At 34.4% G+C, this 17866-nt stretch overlaps 1 long non-coding RNA gene across 1 annotated transcript in view; it reads right to left on the bottom strand.

The window, feature by feature from the left end:
* LOC115899207 overlaps positions 1-17866 on the bottom strand; it is a 41674-nt gene that overhangs the window by 11604 nt on the left and 12204 nt on the right. Inside the window, exons 2-3 of the long non-coding RNA XR_004058917.1 lie at positions 5302-5422; positions 4235-4416 (exon numbers count right to left, since the gene is read on the bottom strand). This is a non-coding gene — a long non-coding RNA (uncharacterized LOC115899207). The remainder of the gene's footprint in view (positions 1-4234; positions 4417-5301; positions 5423-17866) is intronic.

Raw genomic sequence — 17866 nt, 5'->3', positions numbered from 1 at the left:
TATGTATGTATGTATGTATGTATGTATGTATTTATTTATTTTTGAGACGGTGTCTCGCTCTGTTGCCCAGGCTGGAGCGCAGTGTCGAGATCTTGGCTCACTGCAAGCTCCGCCTCCCGGGTTCACTCCATTCTCCTGCCTCAGCCTCCCGAGTAGCTGGGACTACAGGCGCCGGCCCACCATGCCTGGCTAATTTTTTGTATTTTTAGTGGAGATGGGGTTTCACCGTGTTAGCCAGGATGGTCTCGATCTCCTGACCTCGTGATCTGCCCGCCTCAGCCTCCCAAAGTGTGGGGATTATAGGCGTGAGCCACCACTCCCGGACTATAAATATTCTTAAGCTTTGTTTTGTGATGAAGTTAACTACTTGGAAAGAGTTTTATCCTTTTTTGTCTTGCTTTTGAAGTTTGCTAGGTAGTTCTGGAGCAGTCCTCATTCTGGGGCTAATTGTTCTCCACTGCTAAAGCATTACTTTTCTGTATACTTTACGCAATGCCCTGTCAATTATGTTATTTTCCATCCTGTTTAGTGGGAACAGACACTACTCCACAAACTCTATGAGTGCTGGATATTCTTCTTCTAATCTTTCACGCTCTTCTCCTGGCCTTGGGTAGTTTCCTCCTACATATTGCTAGTCAAGACTCATGGAATATTTAAGGGTGATCCTCTAAGATGCCCAGAATTCTATTTCTGGGCATCTCTTTAGTCTATGGTATGCTGTCCTAAAAATTCTAGTTTCTTTGTCATTCCTCAACCCTTAGCTTCATCTCTTTAACTCAAGGATTCCATAGTCTCCATCTGGTTCTCTCTATATGTACCAAGATCTGGAAACTCTTTCAAGGCAATACGCTGGAGTAATTCTAGGACTTCCCTCATTATTTCTCATCTTTCAGAATCACTGTTATCTATTGCCTGATAATAACTGTCTAAGATCACCATTTTATATATTGGACTATTTTTTATTTATTCCTATAGGAGGGTAAACCTGATCCTTATTAATCCATCTGGTCAAAAGCATAAGTGGTCTTCAGCTGTTTTTAATCTATTCTACAATATGGTCAGAACTGAATTAAATATGGCTATAGGGACCTGGAATTAAAGTAAATAGACAGGTAACATTTTAATTTTTTCTTGATATCTATTTTAGCTATAGATTTACACCAATTTGGACTTTATTTCTCAAGTTAAAGCATTCTAATTGTAATTTGCTTTAAGAAGGGTAATCATGTTGGACATGATACGTTTCAATTAGCCTGATTATTTATTTGAATTCCTTCCAAAGGCTCAAGACCATTTCCTAGTAGTCTTGAGCCTTTGGAAGGAATTCAAATAAATAATCTGGCTTTCAGTTGCCTAGATCTTACAGACTAAGTTCTCCCTTCCTGATTTTTGGGTCAAAACACTTTACATTTTAACTGACCACTATGTAATAAAAAATAAATACAACTAATTATTTGCAGGTCTCTTTTTCTATTTCCCTATGGCTCCAGTGTGGTAAGTTTAAGGGACTTGGAGCCTGATCAGAGAAAAAGATATGATCGCCATGTGGCAGAAACACACAATGAGTTTTATTTGGGTAACAGTTTAACAAGTTTGCATGCTTGGGAAGATCATTACAGCCTACGACCATCCAGAGGCTATGACACAGAAGGAGAAGAAGGCAAAGGAACTCCCACAGGATATGGTACCAGTTAGGGGGATTATGTGTCTGGGTGACATCGGTCGGCAACACAGCAGGGGGTCTCTGGGTTGGAGAGCACCAAAGGGCAGCAGCAGCTGAGGCTCCTTCTTAGCTACAGTGTTTATTTTATCAATGGCTTATGGATGTTAAATGCAGTTTTGCATGATATACATAGAAGACAGTCTAAGTTGCTGTTTGTAATCTGCTTTTAGTAAATGTCATAAGCTATAAGCATGGGAGAAGCCTTGCAGGTGCTCTTGGTTATTTGAACAATCAACATTACACGTTAATATTTCTTGGTATTTTTACTTACTCTACTATTTTACAGGAACATGTATCATAAAAGAAATATGGGCCTTAAAACAGGGCCTATTGAGAGAACTTGGATGACAATGGCCTTCCAAGTGGTTAAAAATACTCGCCATAGACCCAGTAATATTAAGTTCACACTTTTATGGCATAAGTACATCATATTTAAATTCACAGCCAATAAGGAGACCACCTGGAGAGACAGTGAGATCTCTGCTGGTATATACACCCACAATAGACACAACCACAATTGCTAGTTTGCACAGAAAAATGCAAACCAATTTGCATGGGAGCCCTGGCAGTACTGCCGACACCAAAGGAATATCACTGGATAATTTCATCTTTTTCTTGTCTCTTGTAGAAAATTCAACATGTAGAAATTCAACATGATGTAGAAGTAATTGCCCACCCACCCCAGACCAGATAATATCATTTGGTCGATACCAAGGGTAAAATCAGATCTCCTGCTTCTTGCTGAAGATGACCTCCAACTTTAACCTCTACTATGTTGTTCTTCCTTCTTATCTGTAAAGTTCTTACCTTTGCTAGTGGTAACTACACATCCACTGCAGAATCGTGTTAGTCTTGGTAATTTATACCCTATCACTGACAAGATATGACTGAAAACAGCATGCAATCTGTACACCAGGAAAATAACATGAGTCAGTCTGGGGATAATGGAACCACACTGTTGACTATTTGGGTAGGTCAGTCCTAGTAACATCACCATGAACATTAACACTTAGGCTAGCACTCCTCCTCCTCCTATTCTTCCTCCGGTAGCAACACTCATTCCAGCTCAACCAGACTCTTGGATATCACTTGTGACTCAATGACACCTTCTAAGTCCTATCAGCCAACTTTTACTTCAAATCAACAAAATAAAACACACTTTATTAACTAGTGCTATCAAACAAACAGAACAATGAATCACTGTCTATCAAGTCTCATTTATGGAATGTCCAGAAATTGTGTTCACCCAATATTACAATAAAAATGCTCACATGTGCTACAATCAGAATGCTATAATTCATAGCCAATACCAACAAACACTACAGCATTAAAGCAATAACGTTATAGCTCTTACTAATCCCTGCGATAGTAGTAAAAGTAACCCTTGCCAAAAATATACACCCCTTGCTATATACTAAAAATTTGTGACCCCTCTAAAGTTTACATGTTGAAATGTTAACCCCCACTGTGATGGTATTGGGAAATGGCACCTACAGTAGGTGATTACATTAAAAGGCCAGAACCTTCACAGACAGGAGTAGTGTCCTTATAAAGAGAAGTCAGAGAGCTCTCTTGCCCCTTTTGCCCCATGAGGACACAGTGAGAAGTTGACAATTTGCAACCTGGAAGAGGACCCTCACCAGAATCCGGCAATACCAGCATCCTGATCTCAGACTTCCTAACCTTTAGCACTGTGAAAGATAGATTTCTGTTGCTTATAAGCAGTGCATGGATTTTTTCTTTTTTTTTTATAGCAGCTGTAGCTGACTAAGACACCTTTACAACTCTTCGTCTCTTTTCCTGTGAGTTATGTGCCACATCAGGACTTTTGATAAATGACAGACCACATATTCCATGGTGGTACCATAAGATTAAAATAATATTTTTTACTGTACCTTTTCTATGTTTACGTATGCTTAGATAAACAAATACCCATGACTAATTACTGAAATTTACATTAGAGTTGAATGTATTAAAGTAATTGCCCTGGTTCTTCACTTTCAGGCACACAGAGTTTAATTATGGACTTACCTGCATTTCAAATACTTGGTTTCAACAAGATAGAGAACTAAGAAATAATTAAGAGAAAATGATAAAGTATCATTCTACTGAGGAAAATGTTAAGAACCATAATATATCTGAGTAAAAATAATAATAATCTGAAATTCAAATTAAAAGGTCAAAAGTTACTTGGAAGGTTGCAGTGCCATACAAGGCATTGAGCGATGTTACAGAGCAAACTGTGAATGAGATAATAATAGACAACCAAAAGGACAGTTGTTCCCTATGCTGCATATCAAAATGCATTGTGCTGCCAACTAGTAAGATCATGATCTCCATATATTAAAAATAAAAGCAGCATATGAGATACCCTTGCTCTTAGTGGACTGTAAGGTATGGAATATCTAAGACACTGGTGAGTAAAAGCTAATTTATCACTTTTCTGGATATCAATGATATGCGGTTGGAACTCTGGGGAAGGGATCAGGTGATAAACGTTAAGCTATATACCTTCAAAATTCTCCTATGAACTGATGACAATTGTGCTTCAAATCTCCTTTTCTGAGAAATTCTTCTTTGGTTCTTACTTTTTTCTGCATAGAGTCCCTGCTGCCTGATCATTTCCACTTTGCTTTTTCGAAAACACCAGTCTATGTTGTTCTAAGGAACAATTGAAGTTCTACCTTCTTTTGCTTGTAGAGATATTGATTAGTCCTAAATTATGATTGTAGCTTTATTCCTATTTATATCTCCATTCTGTGAAAGGGTCACATGTGCAAAGTGGCCCCCAAACACCATGGGAGCCTGGAAACCAAAGAACAAGGCTGACATATCCAGTTTGTCAGTAAAAGATGTTTTAATGTGGTAACTTAGAGACAGAAGTGGGGCCTTGGGAGGCCACAAGGCAGGTAGATCTCTACACTGTCACTTCCCAGACTTATATTCCATAGGGAATATATTCCCTATGCTTATCCCATAGGCTTATATGCCATAGGGAAAAAAGGTATAGTGCTTCAACAAGACGATTACAGACAACTCTCCAGAACTGGCAAGAATGTTATGCGTATCATAGCCTATAATTTGTGCAATAACATCAAGACTGACATTTCTTACACTAAAGTCCTTAAAGTATAAGAACTGTAAGGATGGTAAATAAAGTAAGAATCAGGAGGCATTCATGGGACTAGAGTTAATCAGAAATCAACATGGCAGATCAAGATGGAGTCACTTTTGTCTCCACAATCTCTTTAGCTTTAAGAATCCGTAATATTTATGGGAAAATCATACACACTATTTAGAATCTGGAAAAAATGTTTAGTCCTGCTAAATCACTTACTACCTTTTTGAATTGGTGAAATCATTTAACCTATGATACTTAGATTTTTTTGTCTATAAAAACAGAGATAATAAAGACTTGCTTGTAAGATTATTACGAGTCTTCAATAAAGTTTTTGTGAAAATTACCAGGAACACTTTTAGTGCTAATTTTTCTCCTCTTTCACTTCTTAAAAAATAGTAACTTATGCTTGTATTAAAATCTCACATAAACCCCATAAATATAAATGCCTAATACGTACCCATTTTTTAAAATAAGTTAGTGAAGATAAGTTCAATGAATGAGGAAAAATAAGGACCTGCATCTGGCTTTTTCTTCTATGTAATCGTCTTGCCGTTGAAGTGAAAGTATTTTCACATTGTCTGAAATACAATTTGATTAATTAAAGCAATATTTTTATACTGCAGATCATGATCTCTAAAATTAATGAGATTAATTTTTTTTTTAATTTCACAGCTAATATTTACCATTATGCTAGTGATAAGATTGGATTCACAATGTTTTATTACTTGGCTCAGAACCAAAATTTGAGACAAAATCATGTGCATGGCTTCTTATGTGAATCATCTTGGCACGATATCAACATCAATATGAGATGAAAGGCTGATGCAATTCCACAGACCATTGAATCAACAAGCTCTTTATTATTGAACCATCCTCAGTGATTCTACTGTGAATGATATGAAAAGTATCACAAAATTATTCTTAGCTTCAAGTTCCTTTTCTTTTTGAAATAACAACTATTTATCTTGTAAAAACTGACTCATTTTTGCCATTTATCAAAAATCTTAGCAGTAGAAAAATAGTAACTGATTAATTTTTAAAGCAAAGATAAAATAATTATTAAGTGAAACTTACAAAGTCTGTTTCTGTTAAAGGATTTACAGTACTATGTGATGGTCATTGAGAGTCAAACATGAATTCCCTGTTTATATTAGGAATCCACATCATGTCAGACATAGAAATTTGGTATCATTATTTTATTTTTATGATCAAGTATTATTCTGATTCAACACCTTACCTTTAATTTACAAGTTGATTATTAACCTAAACTAAGAAACCTGTAAATGATCTCTTGCTATTCTATTTCATTGTACAAAAGGGAGAAAATTTATCTATAAAGAGCCATCAAGGAAAAAAAAATGAAACACTGTGTTCATAAAACAAGCAGTTTGCCCACACACATGACCTTTCAGGTATGCATCTCGGTCAGGTCTTTTCAAAATGGATCTAACACAGCTTGAGTTTATTGGAGTTGACTGCGGTTTAACTCTCCTTCCACTGATTCCTCACTCCTAGGCTATCAGAAGACCTCCCATTATCTTCTAAATTTTGATTCTTTTGCACAAGTCAGACACCAGACTTTTACCTTCCAAAATCTGAGGGATACATATCAACACTGTTAAACATCTCTCACTCTCCTGGGATTTTATGATGGCACCAATCCTCCCATGGTCCTGGGTTTGGCATGTGAGAATTATCATCCTTTTCTCCTCTCCAATGGCTTGGGGTAGAAAACACCATCATCATATTCTCTGTTACACAAATATCTGTTTTCAAAGAACTCCTTACTTTAATCAAGCCCTATCACGGCCCTCCAGCTTTCTCCCATACATAGGCTCGAAGTAGGGGATGGATTGGAGAGTCTAGAACATATTGTTGGCCACTGTTTAGAGTCTTAGCAGGATGCACCAGCATCACTCTTTTGAATGTGTGACTGTTTAACATCCATTATCATCAATACAGGGACATCAATTACAACTCTAAGATAACAGGAAAAGTAAATTTAGCTTAACTTTTTCTAAAATTCTATTCCATTCTCACATTTTATCTATGTAGGTATTTTTTGTTTTACAGGACAATACAATAGGGAAGTTAAATAATTCACCTAATAGCTCTCATCTAGAAGGAAGATTTTAAGAAATTCTAATGCAAATCTCTAAACCCCACTACTTTCCAAAAGGTGGAATCTTTGTAAGCACATAGTTTATTGGCATAGTTAAGCTGAGGACCCTCCTCAAGTTTAGCGCAATAAGCCTGATTTCCAGTTGTAGTTACTGGAGAAAATGGGGCCATTACTGTACTATTAGGCCCATTAATGATTGGTCCCTGCAGAGAAAGAAGCTGAGTCCACAAGGTGAAGGACTTCTGGCCTTGTATTAATTGGATAAAGTAAAGCAGTACCAATAATGCAGTACCTTATTGGGGGTGGGGAAGAAGCAGTTTGTTATTCTCACAGCATTTTAAGCAAGTGAATTATATTTCATGTGGTTTTTCAGAAATAGGAATACTTCACAGATTTTAACTTTTCCATTTCCTTGAGTATTACCATTGTCAAGGACAAAGATAGGCTGATATATGCATATTCCCCCTTAAAAGAAAAGAGTTTGGGAAAGCCTATTATCATTTGAAGGCAGGCTTTATCAAGGAAGTGGGACACTTCCACCAATTCCGTGAGTGAACACTTACTATGGTTTAAACGTGTGTGTCTCCCTTCTAAATTCATATGTTCAAATCCTAACCTTTAAATGATAATGTTAGGAGATGGGGCTTTTACAAAAATAACTGAATTATGAAAAAGAGCCCCAATGACTGGGATTTGTGTCCTTATAAAAGAGACTGTGGAGAACCAACTAGCCCCTTCCACCATGTAAGGAAACAGTAAAAAGACACCCTCTGTAAGGATCAGGACCCTCACCAGACACTGAATCTGCCAACACATTAATGTTATACTTCCCAGCCTCCAGAACTGAGGAATACATACATGTTGTTTAAAAGCTACCCAGTTTACAATATTTTGTTACAGCAGCCAAAATAGACTAAGGGAGAACTTAATAATGGGTTTACATTTAACGGAGAAAGAGGTATATAATAGGGTATATCTGAGTAGTCAAGTACTTGACTACAATACTTGTATTATGGAAGAAGAGGAGACAAGTTATTTTGGGAAAGCAGTATTTGGCACTGACCTACACTAAGACCCAACTGCAAATGAACAAAGCTAAGGAGATAGGCAGAAAATACAATAAAGTATGGAGAAAGGATACAACACACAAAGGCAATGGGTATCCATAATGTAAAATAAGGACAACCATGTTAGAACTAGAAGTCTTTCCAAACCTCAATTTCCCCATCTATAAAATGTATATAGTATATTCCAATATTATTAAGACTCTTCTCAGCTATAATGTTTTCAGCTGTATAAAAAAGAATCTCATAGAAAAGGATATGTTTTGTTTGGGATAACAAGCTAGGAGCATTATTTTAGGAAGTTTGGTTGTATAATAAAGCATTTGTCAAGGCAGAGAAAATAACAAAGTTGACACTAAAATTCTGTTTGCATTAAAGATAGACATAAAAAATTCTATAGTAGCAAGATGAGAGCAAGATTTGAAAGGAATAACAAACTTCTAGAGCTGTGCTTCTTAGTATGGAAGTCATTAGCAACATGGTGATTTTATAAAAATTGAAGAGCTTAATTGAAGTATAATTGACATCTAATAAATTTTATATGTTTAAAGCATAAAATTTTGATGAATTTTGACACCACAATCAAGATAATGAATGTATGCATCACCAGCCCCCACCATAATTTTCCTTCTGTCGCTTTAAAAACCTTTCCTTCTACCCCTCGTCATTACCTTCCATTCCCAAGCAAGTACTGAACTGTTTTCTGTCACATTTTATAAAGAAAAAATTATGTGATTCATTTATATAAAATTCTAAATAATGTCAATAGACCATTCCTTTATATGACTGAGCCACACTCTATCATATGAATGTACCATAGTTTGTTGAATGTATCATGTTTGTCCATCCACCTCTTGATGGACTTTTGTTTTTTCTTTCTTTCATTTTTTGGCTATTATAATGGACACAGCTATAAATATCTATGTACAAGTCTTATTTTTAAATCTGTTTTGTGTAAAAACTCAATTGTATACTTGCTGGATTATATGGAAAGCAAATGTTTGGCGTCTTTAGAAACTACTAGGCTTTTTTAAGTAGTGATATCATTTTTCAGTCTCAACACCAAAATATAGAACTTCCAGTTACTCCATACCTTTGTCAACACATGATATGTAAATCTGTTTAATTTCAGCCATTCTGATAGGTTTGTAGTGGTATCTCATTGTGATTTTAATTTTTTTCCCTAATGAATACTGATATTGAGCATCTTTCCCCATTCTTGCTGGCCATCAGTTTATCTTCCTTAAAGTGTCTACCTTTATTGTGGCAATATTCACAATAGCAAAGACTTGGAACCAACCCCAATGTCCATCAGTGACAGACTGGATTAAGAAAATGTGGCACATATACACCATGGAATACTATGCAGCCATAAAAAGATGAGTTCATGTCCTTTGTAGGGACATGGATGCAGCTGGAAACCATCATTCTCAGCAAACTATCTCAAGAACAGAAAACCAAACACCGCATGTTCTCACTCATAGATGGGAACTGAACAATGAGATCACTTAGACATGGGAAGGGGAACATAACATCGGGGCCTATTATGGTGAGGGAGGAGTGGGGGAGGGATGGCATTGGGAGTTATAACTGATGTAAAGTGATGAGCTGATGGGTGCTGACGAGTTGATGGGTGCAGCACACCAACATGGCACATGTATACATATGTAACAAAACTGCACATTGTGCACATGTACCCTAGAACTTAAAGTATTAAAAAAAAAAAAGTGTCTACCCAAATATTTTGCACACTTTAAAGTGGATTGTGTATGCCATTGTTATGGGGTTTTGAGGTTTTGTGAAATATTCTACATTTAAGCCTTTGCAGATGTATAATTTGCACATTGTTTTTCCTGGTTTGCAACCTCTTTTTCCATCCTCTTAAAACTGACTAAATAAGTCAAATTTGTAAATATATTACCTTGTAGATCATGGTTATATTTTCACATCTAAGAAATCATTGGCTAATTCAAAACCACAGAAGTTTTATCTTATGTTTTTGTCTAGAGATTTTATAACCTTAAGTTTAGCATTTAGGTCTACAATCCATTTTTATTTATTTTTTGCTCTTGGTGCTTGGTAATAGATCAAAAGTATACTTTTATATATGAATATGCAATTGTTCCAGTTCCATTTATTGAAAAGACTACCCTTTCGCCACTAAATTGCCTTTGTAACTTTGCCATAAATCAGTTGAGCATATATGTGTGGATTGGTTTCTCTACTCTTTGTTCTATTCCATTGACTTATTTGTCTGCCTTAATTACTATAGCTTTATGATAAGTGTTGAATTCACATAGTATAAGTCCTCCAATTTTACATCTGCATATAAATTTTAGAACCAGCTTACCACATTTTTCAAAAACAAAAACAAACACAACACTTACTATCAGGAGCTTTGGCATCTAAACAATATTGAATCTTATAATCTATGAACACAGTGTCTCTCTCCATTTATTTAGATCTTTTTAATATTCTCAGCAATATTTTATACTTTTAATTATACAGGTCTTGAAAATATTTTGTATTATTTATCACTAAATGTTTTATATTTTTGATACTACTCTATGGAGACATTGTAAATGGGTGTTTTCTAAGCAGAATGTATACAGCAGTACTAAACAAGTAAAATGTACATGATACAACTTTTCTTCAATTTAGTCTTCTCAAGGATCTCTTCCATTTGTTACAAACATATTTTTAAAAATATTAAAAGAATTTATTTTAATAATTGCCAAAATAACTTGTCATTATTTTCAAGCCACCTGGGAGTTATGATTTACATAAGAATGGCTCTAAAGACATCAATCCGTTGTTCAGTGTTAGTGAAATTCTTTCACATCATGGCATAAGAGAAAGTAATCACATTTGGATGGCATCCTACCATACAGGAGCAGACTTGGGAAGATTTATGAGATTGCAGAAAATAGATTCATTACATTTCTACTACATAATTAAAATAAAATAAAGTGGAAAATATTAGAAAATACATTAAATATTGAATTCCCATGACATTTCCAAATAAGAGCTTCTGTTTTCAAGGTAGTTTACAATACTATTTGTTGTTGTTGTTGTTGTTGTTTGAGACAGAGTCTCACTCTGTTTTCAGGCTAGAGTGCAGTGGTGTGATCTATGCTACTGCAACCTCCACCTTCCAGTTCAAGTGATTCTCCTGCCTCAACCTCCCGAGTAGCTGGGACTACAGGCACACGCCACCATGCCCAGCTAATGTTTGTATTTTTAGTAGAGATGGGGTCTCACCATGTTGGCAAGGATGGTCTCAATCTCTTGACCTTGTGATCCGCCCACCTCAGCCTTCCAAAGTGCTGGCATTACAGGAGTGAGCCACTGCGCCCGGCCTACAACACAGTATTTTATATCTAATAATACTCTAGATATTTGCATCACAATTGATGAATTATCTATAAATAATTATCTGCCTTTGTGTAAGTTTCATTTTTTATGTGTACCTGCTTCTGTATATTAACTATTAAAGAAATTTGATAGCTACAGTACTAGAGCCATAAAGAGGGGAAGATTTCTGTAGCACTGAATCTATAAGTAGTTCTCTTTGTGTGGAAAGTCAGAGGTGTATAAAATATAGCCAACTACAAAAGGAAACATGAGCCATGACAGAGGCCTATAGCAGACATATTTCAGAAGACCTCATCCGGGTACATTAACTGTGAAAGAACTATATTTTTAACCACAGTAGTTTGGTTGCCTTAAACAAAAAAGAAAAAGAGCATGAGCAATATAAAGACAGCATGCAAATGACAGAATGCTCAAAAAAATGCACGCTACTCAATGACCATTTTGTGAGGGCTTCTCTTTTTCTGATTTTCATTTGGGGTATAAAATATTTGTCTACTATTTTCAAGTACATTTGTCCAATTTAGCTAACTCTCCTCAAGGTATTTGACTCAGTAATGAGACTAAGAGCTTATATAATAAAATTAAAAAGCAAGAGATTTATTAAAATGACTAAATTTATAGTGGAATAAACTATGTATATTTAAATAACAAGTTTATAAATTGTATTCAGGAAATGTCAGTGTACTTCTGTGTAAAATTTGTTGGCTCAGTGGTGTTTTCTTTATTATTTTATGACAAACTATATCTCAACCAGTATATATTTCATTTCTTCCTCCTGTTTTTTTTTTAATAGGCTTTATTTTTTGGAGAAGTTCTAGGTTTATAGAAAAATTGAAGGAAGGAACAGAGACTTCCTCGCATACCCTCTACCACAGTATGTGCATAGCTCCTTAATCAACATCCTCCACCAGAGAGGTACATTTTGTAGAATAGATAAACCTACAGTTGTACATCATTATCATTCAAAGTCAGTGGTTTACATTAGGGTCCATTTTGGGATTGCACATTCTATGGGTTTGGACAAATATATAATGAACCTGTGTGCACTGTTAAAGTACCATACGGAGTAGCTTCACTGCCCTAAAAATCATCTTTCTCTCCCCAAACTCCTGATATTTGTAGTTCTTTCAGATTGGCTTCGTTCACTTAGTAATATGCAGTTAAGGTTCCTGCATGTCTTTTTATGGCTTGGTAGCTCCTTTCTTTTTAATACTGAATGATATTCCATTGTCTGAAGGTACCAGTTTATCTGTCAAGTTTTGGCAATTATGAGTAAAGCTACTATAAATATCCAGTTTTAGAGGAATTTTCAATTCCTTTAGGTAAATACCAAGGAGGATGATCATATGGTAAGGTTACTGGATCATATGGTAAGGTTATATTTAGTTGTGTGAAAATCTGCCAAACTGTCTCCCAAAGTGGCTGTGCCATTTTGCTTGCCCACCAGCAAGGAATGAGAGTTTCTGTTGCTCTACATTCTCATTCATTGCAGCACTTCACCCTCATCTTAAAATGTGTCCATTTTTCTGAATCCAGAGACATTCTAAATCAATCTCTTCAAAGAAAACCCCCAGTCTAATGCTAGTCATGGCTTAAAAAATAGGAAGAGCAGCAAATTATAACATTGCTCGAAGAACTTTCCATTTCACCATTTCTCTAATTTTCTGAACTGTGACTCTAAAAATCAGTGTTTGCTTTTTAAATCTTGATAGATTAAACTTTCTTAAACTTAAGAACCCAGCTTTTTGCTTCAACTTCTCATGATTGCTTTTTTGTTTACTGTTGTTATGGTGATCACACATCAGATCACACACTACTATATACTCCTTTTAGTAATCTATATCAAAATCTCTACCTAAGTAGAACTACAATCAATGTATTTCTAAGCTCTAACAGCCTTCTTGCAATATGTTATAAATATAGGGACTGTGATAAACACCGAGAATGTCTCCAGTAAAGATATCAACAATTTTAACGTGACAATATATAAGTTGTTAGCTGCTACTAAATAAAAAGAAAACACATGCTATAAGCAAACACACCACATTGATTTTTGTAAGTTAAAAGTGCTAAAACATATTCTCAATATTTTTCATTAATTATGTGGTTAATTGGAACTTCAAGAAAAATTACATTGAAAAACTGTCTAGTTTCCTGAAAACGCTGATGTTAGAAACAAATAACTCAGCAAGGGAATTGTGTAGTTATGTCTGCATTAGACATCTCATCCTGGGGCATTATAAACATGTTCAACAAGTACCATTTCTGTCATGCTAGTGTTACCTTTCACTGTAGTTGAGACATCTGACAAGCAAAGTCTCCATGCTAGACTACACAAACTCTCTAGACACCTTAGGCTTTCAACAATCTTAATCCTGCTTGTTGAATTTCAAGACATTCAATAAATCAGAAAACCCAGTCGGGTTTTCCTTCTCCCTATACATTACTCAAACAAGAATTACATTATTGTTTACTTAAAAAGGATTACTGATCATGCCACCTACCTTTATTTTGTTATTTTTGTTTGAAAAATATTTTTATTCTCAAGTGAAATAAATTTGAAAATTCTTATCTTAGCTCTAAGCTGAACCGCATCAAACACAAATCAACTTTTCATTTGTTTTGATTTAGTGTACATGAGAATAGTCTGGAAAAATATGATTTGGTCACATTAGAGATTAAAATTGATGCTTTTTCTTTGATAAAATTTACAGTAATAGAACTTTGAATAATATCTATACAACACTTCTCTGTCATCTTTCAGCTGATACACCACTACCAATACCCTTATCCAGCTTACTATCACCTTTTGCTTGGATTAAGAAAATGGCAACATAATTAGTCTTCCCACAAATTTCCTCTAATCAATTTTCCATCCTAAGTATCTTTCTAAAATCCCAAACTAATTATGTCATTCTTCTCCTTGAAACCTCCAATAGCTCCACACTGCTTTTATAACTGAATTCTTTAAATCTGCTCCTGTGATCTTTATAATACAGCTACAAGTCCTCATTTTGTTGTTAGAGTTGCCTCATTTCTTTCCAGTATGAATTTACACAGAGCACATATTATTCCCTATGCTTGGACAAATCTCTCCTCTCCTTCATTCAACATCATCTTTCTACTCATTCCCTAAAACCTCAGTTTAAACGGCCCATGATAAAGAAAATGTTTCCTAACCTTTGAGACTTTCAATTTCCCAATCATATGATTAAACAATTAATTAATTGCTAGTAATTTCAAATAACTGTTAATAACTATAACAGTTATTAATATATAACCAGTTGAACAAGTTGTATATTTGGCTGGTTGATGTCCATCATCCATGTTAAAACTGTCTTTGAGGCCAGGTCTATATCTGTTTCATCACTGCACCATCTCTACCCTGCAGAGTAGAAGCTCAATAAATATTTCTTGAATCTAAAAATGTATACCGTGGACAAATCCAACCTACAGCCATGGCAATATCAGTACTAAACTAACTTGTAATTACCATTTTTAATGTTCCCAAAGAGTTCTGTCACAGTTCTGTAGTTAGCTGGCCCATAATGCTTAAGTACTAGTATTCAAGATATATGCCTTCCACTTTCACCACTATTTAAAAAATAACGCTTCAACAAAATGAGCAAGAGTGGCATTAATGAGAAGAAACTTTGAAACCTCTCTAATTTTGCAAAGCTACACAATCAAAATACTAAGCACCTTATCATTAGTTATATGTAATCTGTAATACATCTCATAATATTATGATTGAGGACCAGCAATGTAGATTATAAATGCTATGAAAAAAACTTGCAGAGTAAATCCTTTTTTCAAAATATTTAATAAAAACTATTACAGACTCTTTTTTCAAACACTTAAATTTTGCCCTGAGTTCTTTATTGCTACTAGGTAAGAAGAGTAAATAAAAATGACAATATTGCAATTAGACTTCAAGTTTTATAAATTGAATTTTGTGTATAATTTTGGGAGGTGGCAAATAATACATGCCTTTTCTAAGAACCACTGTACTTAATATGTTAATACATAAGATTAAAGATAAGAGGAAAGAAAGCTAGAAGTTTACAGAGTTCCTCAAGAGACTCATAGCAGCAAAAATCAGTCCAAGGCAGGAAACAAACTACTCAAAGTAATCTAAGAAAAAAAAAAAAAAAAACTAATATGGAGAACTGGGTGTTACCAAATTATTGGAAATGCTGAAGTTACCTTAGAATTATCCCATGATCATGAAAAACTGACCTACCAGAAATACCTCTGAGACCACTGAAGGCATCAATTCATGGACACAAAACGATATCTTCAATCTGGGAAATAAAGAACATACATGAATATGCCACTGACGCTGCATAGCCAACAAACCAAGACCAGAGAATGAACAATGGAATACTGTCACAGATAAAACTCAAAATTTCCCAACTCTGCTTACTAGCAGAAAGAGCCAAAAAGATGGGAAGATGGATTCTGCCTCTCTCTTACCCTTTTAATTGCAAACAAGAACTTCTAAATGATATCTATTTTGCATTTTAAATCCTAAGCATCCACTATAGCTATGAATGGGTACATATGTATTTAAGTCTACTGAATGGAGAAAATAGCTCTTCTGGAAAACTGACTTCAGATATTAACATTGTAACCCTTTACAGGACACCTTACTTAAGTAACCAGGTGAGGATGGCTATACTTCTATGCTGAAAGTACTATAATTATTTAGCGGCTTTAGTTCTAAATGTGTGTGTGTGTGTGTGTGTGTTAGGTAAAGGAATAGTAGGTCTTACAAATTTCATTGTATTCGCTACTTATCTGACATTCTCTTTTTAAAATGTCATTATTACATTACTATCAATGTTATTAATGACTTATTTAAAGCTGTACTAGTACCTATTATTCTTACCATTTGTAAAGGTCTGTTATCCACCAGGATGCACACACACAAACAAAAATACATATATTTTAATTATTTCCAATTTCATCTATCCCAACATTAACTAGTGATCCTTATTAATTTCATATAAAAGATGAGGAAACAGAGACAACAAGCAATTTTCCTGATGACACTCAGGAAAAAGTAAGAAGTGGCCACACAGATTCAAAACTAAATTGATACATCCTTGTTAGACTAAAACATCACATTCTTAAAACTCAACTAGTTTAACATATAATGCTACTGATACCATATCTAATACTATTAAACATAACATGAAAGAAAATTGAGTCAAAGGATATGGAAAGAGATATTTGAGAGCTTTATATGTAATACTTAACTATTAAAGTTTTCTAAAACTTTTCTGATACTGAACACAAAAAGGGCTTGTTAGGTTGTGAAGGTTGCAAGTTAGCCTCATAAAATGAAGTGTCATCTGCATACTAACAATATATGCTCCAGAGCTAAAATATCTTTCTTGGAAATGTAAAGCCAGAATAAAATGTAATGCAAAAATATTATCTAAAATGAGTATGAACAAATAAAGAGCTCTGTATTATTAAAAATATCACAACATTTACATGTGCAATTTAAGTTAAACATATATAACTCCATGGAAAAATGTTTATCATAAAGTTTCAGAGAGAAGAGAAAAATGAACTAGGAATTAGCCCTAATTATTTCACTTAAAAATATGTATTAATATATTCCAGATATTAACTTAAGCACAAAGAGATAAAAAGTGAGCAAAAGTAGACATTGCCTCTACCTTCACAAATGTCATATTAGTAAGAAACTAAGATATTAATTAAATTATCACAAATAAATAGAAAATTATAATTATGGTAAATGTATAAACTTAAAGTACATAATTACGTGAGGCCATATAAAAGACACATGACCTCATTTATCCATTTAAGAAGAATTACTTCAAGACAGATATTTACTTAAAAATTTACTCAGTGAAGGTTTGGGAAAGCAGAAAAGAAATACCCAGTAAAAGAAATAACAAGGAATTCACAATAAAAATGTTAAGGGCCACTTTAACAATATAAAAATTATTCCTCTATGTTCCTCTGTGTGATACAAATAGTTCCTCAGTTAAAGAATGGAGGGTGATTAAACATACACACACACATGCCCTTAGATGATGTGTATACAAATAGTTATACATATATCTGCACACACATATGCATTTAAAATGGAATAATACTCAAAACACGAATGTGGGTAAATTGTCATTATTGTTCTGTGCTTCCAGATTTCTGAGAAAATGCAATAGTGTTACCTGGTAGATATTTCAAAGTTCAAGAAATTTGGAGGGAAAAAATTATGACTCTGAAGTCTTAACAGCAAACAATGGCTCCAAAAAGTGGCCAAAGAGGATTTTAGTCTTATATACACACACACACACACACAAATAAACATATATCACATATATAGTTAATATGTGATCTTAACTATATATGTGGCATATATTTATTTTATATATATATTTTAAAAATTAATGTAATTAATTTAATAACTCAAAATAGACTGG

This window comes from Rhinopithecus roxellana, chromosome 8 (genome assembly GCF_007565055.1).
Source record: "Rhinopithecus roxellana isolate Shanxi Qingling chromosome 8, ASM756505v1, whole genome shotgun sequence".
Classification (NCBI taxonomy): Eukaryota; Metazoa; Chordata; class Mammalia; order Primates; family Cercopithecidae; genus Rhinopithecus; species Rhinopithecus roxellana.
The sequence above is the reverse complement of the archived record's forward strand: the minus strand, read 5'-3'. Positions and strand labels throughout refer to the sequence as shown.